At 37.4% G+C, this 6484-nt stretch overlaps 1 pseudogene; it reads right to left on the bottom strand.

Annotated features, from left to right (window-relative positions):
* Nucleotides 1–6110: 6110 nt before the first annotated feature.
* LOC122796083 lies at nucleotides 6111–6280 on the bottom strand (annotated as a pseudogene).
* Between the last annotated feature and the right edge of the window lie 204 nt (nucleotides 6281–6484).

Raw genomic sequence — 6484 nt, forward strand, 5'->3', positions numbered from 1 at the left:
TATATAAATACATACATACACAACTTGTGAATACTCTATAGCATTATATAATTGTTTTACAGTAGGTCTGAAATTGAAAAAGCGCTGTATATCTAATGGTACTGCGTAAGAGTGTGTTTCCTTTTGTTTATATAGCTGGACTGTGTATCATTTACAGAGCAAATAAAGAAAAGTATCACCTACAGGTCCGATCCCATCTGTTGATCTAACAGGCGTGCTGTTAATGTTAAGTTAGAAAAAACTACAATAGTACTAGTAAAGATTAAAGACTAGTTACTTCAACAAGTAGCATGGGGGGGGCTCAAGCTCAGTAAATGATAGGATGTACAAGAGTTGAGAAGGTAAAAGTTGGTGCTGAAGGGTCATTTTTTTAGTGGTTAATTTCTGATTCTGAGCTGACCTTTATCGATTACATACATCTGCTCAAGTTCAGAATCTACATCCCGTGGTGGGATTATTCCAAGTATTTTCTTCAAAGTAAATGACTTTCAGGGTTTAAACAGCAGCTTGTTTTCTGTGAAAATATTGATCTTTCTCTTTCTTTGTTGGCACACTTCTGTCTTGGCTCTTTTTTGCATACAATACTGTAGATTGCATGATTCTTAACACACTTTTGTCTGAATGACAGGCTCCACGTTATCCTCGAGGTCTTCTACCAGAGTTTGTTTTCAGCTTCTTGAAAGTTTATCATCTATACACGTAAGGCAGTACATGTATACACTTAGTAAATGTATACACCTAGACAGTGCACCTCTACAATTAGACAGTACATGTATACACCTAGACAGTGCATCTATACAATTAGACAGTACATGTACACACTTAAGACTATACATGTATACACTTATACAATACACATATACACTTACAGTACACGTATACACCTAGACAGTGCACCTATACAATTAGACAGTACATGTACACACTTAGACAATACATGTATACACTTATACAATACACATATACAATTAGACAGTACATCAATACACCTACACAGTACATGTATACACTTAGACAGTACACCTGTATGCTTAATACACCTATATACTTAGCCCACCTGTTCACTTAGTACATACATATACATATACAGTACATCTATACACTTAGATAGTACACCTGTACACTTAGTGCACCTGTATTCTTACACGGTACATCACATGTATATACTTAGCACACATATACACTCAGACTGTACATGTATATACTTAGTACACCTGTATACTTACACAATACATCTATACTTTTAGATAGTACACCTGCACTTAAACTGTACAGCTGTATAATTAGATAGTGCATCAATAAACCTACATGGTACAACTCTGACTGAATGCTGTGGAGAGATAGGACAGTGAGTTTACATATGAAAGAGCAATGGCCGACACATAATGAAACTGAAGAGAACATGCCATAGGAAGATGCTATAGAACTTTCTACAGAATGCCCACAGAAAATGGAGAACAAAAAATGTGCCCTAAGTTTACAAGAAAATGAGCTAAAAAAGAGTTGTTTGTTTTACTAGAGATAGATAGACATATTAAGATCAATGAAACAAATAGAATGCAGAAGGTCAATAAAACCCAAAAACTCAGAAGTTTTATAAAAACAAATGAACACAGTAATTAAGCCTGTCCATAGAGATCCTTGTGTTATAACAGAAGTAAACAGGATATATTACTGTGCAGCTAAATTAATAACTTACTAAATTCTACCACAAGAACAGAGGGTAGTGAGGGAAAGGAAGGGGAGAAATCAGATACCATCATGGAAGTATCAAATAGAAGTGTTACTGTTAGAGGAATATAGAAAAGGGAACAGATCAACAAAAATACTAAGAAAAATAGACTTGGTTAAAAACTGTGCACAGTATTAGAACCGGTCAGGATCTATCATGCACTATCGCAAATAAAAAATCTCAGCACAGGCGGAAAAACTTAGAAGATACACAGATAAATGTAAAGGAAAAGTACAAAATAAACAATTTATTGATGACCCAAAAAGTTTTATAGAGGATCAGGAAACAAGGTAAAAGGAATTGAAAGACTATGAAAAAAGAAGAAATAGATAAACTTTGAAAAAGTATTTATGAAGATCCTGTGGAACATAACAAAGTTGCTAAATGGATAGAAGTAAAAGAAAGAATAAGAAGTTCAAAGATACAGGATATGAAATGGGATGAAGTAACAGCCAGAGAGATTGAAACAAAATTAAGAAAAGCCTCTAAATGGAAAACCCCAGACCCAGATGCAGTACCTAACTTCTGGTTAAAAGTATTAACATCTTTGCACAAAGATTTAGCTATGAGTAGGAACTATTTATATGCACACCCCGAACATACACCAGCCTGGCTAACAACAGGAAAAACAATGCTCCCACTTAAGAGTGAATCTGCAAGCTACCCTAAAATTATAGACCAATAACTTGCCTTCCAACAATGTATAAATTATGCACTGGAATTGATGCTGGCAGAGTTTAGTCATTTAGAAGAAATCTCAATTATAACAGTAGAACAAAAGGGCAATAAAGTCATGTGGAACAAAGGATCATTTGTTGTTAAATAAAGTCATAGTGGAGAACTGTAAAAGGGGAAGAATCTAAGTATGGCAAGGACTGACTGCAAAAAAGCATTTGACAGTATCCCACATTCATGCAGAAAAGAGTGCTTAAAAATATACAAGATACACCCTATACTGATAAACTACATTACAGGGACCATGAAACAGTGGCAAACCACTTTGCAGTTAAACCATGATAAAATTATTATTCCGGGGGTAAAAATCCAAAGGGGGATATTCCAGGGTGACTCTCTGTCACCACTGCTCTTTTGCCTTGCCCTTAACCCATTAAGCTGTCTGCTTAACAGATTAGGCCATGGCTATAATGTGGCTCCCGGAAAGCAACAAAGTGTAAAGACTTCTCGTTTTCTCTTTGTCAGTGATTTAAAACTGTATAGCTCATCAGTTGAGGAAGCGAAAGCACAATTGCAAGTAGTCAAAACTTTTTCAGATGAAATAAGAATGTCATTTGGTCTTGATAAATGTGCAAACGCAACCTTTAAAGCAGGAAAGCTGCAGCACCAAGAAAACAACATTTTGGGACGAGAATGTGATTTAAAATAACTTGAGCAAGAGGGAGTGTATAAATATTTGGGAATTGATGAAGGATCAATAATAAAACATGAATAAATGCAATTAAATTTGGTAAGGAATATTTTAGAAGACTTAAATTAATCCTGAAAACAGCATTGACATCTAGGAACAAAATTAAAGTTATAAACCAATTTGCTCTTTCTGTCTTAACGTGGAGTTTTGGAGTGATTGACTGGCCCCAAAAGGTGTTGGATAGATTAGACAGGAAAACAAGAAGGATGCTTCATGCTGATCAAATGATTTATAAAAATAAGTGCATACGAACATTATATATTCCCCGTTCTGAAGGAGGTATGGGCCTTCATGAAACTGATTACATCTATAGATCTACAATCATGGAACTGCATACATATCTGTTGACCTCACAAGACCCAAATATAGTGAAAGTTTTGAAACACAAGGAGAATAAATCTAAGATAACTTCCCTTCTTAGTCTAGCAGAAGCATATTGGCATCAAGCAGGAATGGAAATCAAACCAGAAGTAAATAAAAATAACTGAATGTGCCAAAAAACAAAAGAAAGAATATAAGGTGAAGGATCAGATGCGATGGCAAGAAATGCAGAAAATGCATAAATATAGTTGCAAGTACAGAAAACTTCTGGAAGAATCTCATTTGATCAGGAATGAACACAGGAATGGTTAAGTAGAGGCGAATTCAAACCAAGAGATGAAAGGTTAATATTGGCGGCCCAATATAGTGGGCTACGTACACATTGATTTACACAATCCATTAAATATGTGGGAGAAACAGACAGATGTAAGTTTTGTAAAACAGAATTTTTTAACAGTTGCACACCTTGTTGCTGGTTGTGATATACTAATGGCAGAAGGACTGCATACTGAAAGGCATAATAATGTGGCAAGACTGCTACACTGGGGATTGTGCAAATATTATATTGAAGTCCCCGAAAAACATTGGAAACATGAGCCACAAAGCATCACAAAAAATTATGGTCTACATCCAATGGGATCACCCAATACCAACAGTTCAAAAGATAGATGTGAGAAAACCAGACATAGTAGTCCATGAAAGAAGACAAAAGTGGCATTGATCATTAAAATCAGTACACCCAGTGACTACAGTGTTTTGTGTACAGAGTGACAGAAAGTCATAAAATATCAGGATTTGCAGGCAGAAATGATAGCAATGTAGAAAAAAGATACCCAGACAGTTCCAATAGTAGTAGGAGCAATGGGTCTTATAAAAAATAATCTACAATCGTACTTAGATATGTTATCAGTACATGTAACTCCATATGGATTGCAGAAGAAGTTATTACTGGGCACATTGTGGGTGCTGCGAAAAGCATTTCTGTCTGACATCAAATATTGAAACAATGCTAATTTCATGAACTTTAATCATACTTTGACTTAGGAATCAGGTCCATTCCTTCATGGTATTAGGAAACCTAAAAGATTTAGAGAAATTAAAAAAAATATATACAGGTATACATTTAGACAGTACACCTGTATGCTTAATACACCTGTATAGGATCATAGAAAAACATACATGTATACATTTAGACAGTACACCTGTATGCTTAATACACCTGTATAGGATCATAGGATCATAAGAAGTTACTGGGCTACTGGCCCTGAGGCCCTTACAAGCCTAGCCAATAATTTACCCATGTTCCGACAAGTCAGTACCTGATGCATTGTCCAGCAGGGTCACAGGTGGAATTCCAGGGGTGTATTTTCTGTTCCACATCCAGTTATCCAGGTTGCACTTAAAAAGGGTTAATGAGGTACTCAGCTTGACGTGGAGAGGGAGTCTTTTCCACAAAAGGAGGAATCTCTGGGACACAAATCTGTCCCACCAAGTCCTATTGCAAAACTCAGTTCCCACTGATTACCACATCGATGGGAGCCCACTGAACACTAAAAGCGCTATAAGAGATCTGCAGACACAGGTTGACAGCAGCCTCTCCTTCAACCACCATATTGAAAGTGTGGTCAGAAAGTCCTTCTATTTGGCACATCTCATTGCCAAGGGTTTTCCCTCATTAGGCCAGTCATAGAGTATAATGCCCCATTTGGCATGTACCTCACTAAACACATGCAACAGCTGGAAAGGCCACAAAATTATCTCACGAAGAGGATCCTAGGCCTTAAACACATGTCTTACATGGGCAGACTAAAAAAACTCCAGCTATTCTCTGTGTCATATCATCTACTAAGAGGTGATTTCTGCTTTACTTACAAAGCCATGTCTGACCCAGCTCTGTTAGAAATGCTACATCTAAAGAAATCCCAATCCCTCCACACCACGTTCTCCAGAGACCTCCATCTCATTACCACAATCAACAGGACATGCTGGAGGGACAGTTTCATAACCCAGAGACTACCCATGCTCTGGAATAGAATTCCCATACATGTCAAACAGAGCACCTCACTAGCCCTTTTCAAGAGAAATCTTGATGAGTGGATGGGAAATAGAAAGTTCACCCCAGGGATCACTCCACTGGCTCTAATTGATAGAGGCACTGGGAACTAACATCGGGCAGCACGATACCAGGGCACTTCTATGGGCGAGGTTTGAAAAGGCTCCAGGGCCATTAGCCTAGTACACACCTATGAACCAGGTTGAGGTCATGCATACAGGTTACTCGAGTGGAGCTTGACTTGCAGATATGAAGCAGTCCCATCAGGTACATGCCGAAAGGGATATTGTACTCAATAATCGGTCTTATAATGGAAGAATACAGGGATGTTATGACCTCCTTGTCCCTGGATGAGATACCCTTGCTGATAAGGTGGGCCATATATAAAGCTTTCCATACAACAGAGGCAATATGGTGGTCAAAAGTCAATTTGCTATGAACCTGGGTGCCCAAGTCCCTCATGACTGATTGTATGCTTAGAACCTTGTTATTAATGTGATAATTTGTGGGAATGTCACTCTCCCCATAGGGGATGATGATGCATTTTTTGGCATTCAGTACACCTGTTCACTTAGACAGTACATGTATATACTTAAACAGTACGTCGATATACTTAGATAGTGCACCTGTTGACTTAGACAGTACACCTGTATACTTACACAGTACATCTATAACTTTAGTTTTCAATTAGCAATAATCACACCTTGGATAAACCTCTTTGGCTATGATACTGCCACTGTGCAAAGCTAGAACATCTATACTTTTAGACAGTACACCTGTACACTTAAACAGTACACCTGTATACATAGACAGTACATCTGTACACTTAAACTGTATATGTATACACTCAGACAGTACACCTGTATACATAGACAGTACAGCTGTACATTTAAACTGTATATGTATACACTCAGACAGTACACCTGTATACGTAGACAGTGCATCTGTACAC

The sequence above is a fragment of the Protopterus annectens genome, chromosome 2.part2, assembly GCF_019279795.1.
Source record: "Protopterus annectens isolate FY-2018-M chromosome 2.part2, PAN1.0, whole genome shotgun sequence".
Taxonomy (NCBI): Eukaryota; Metazoa; Chordata; order Ceratodontiformes; family Protopteridae; genus Protopterus; species Protopterus annectens.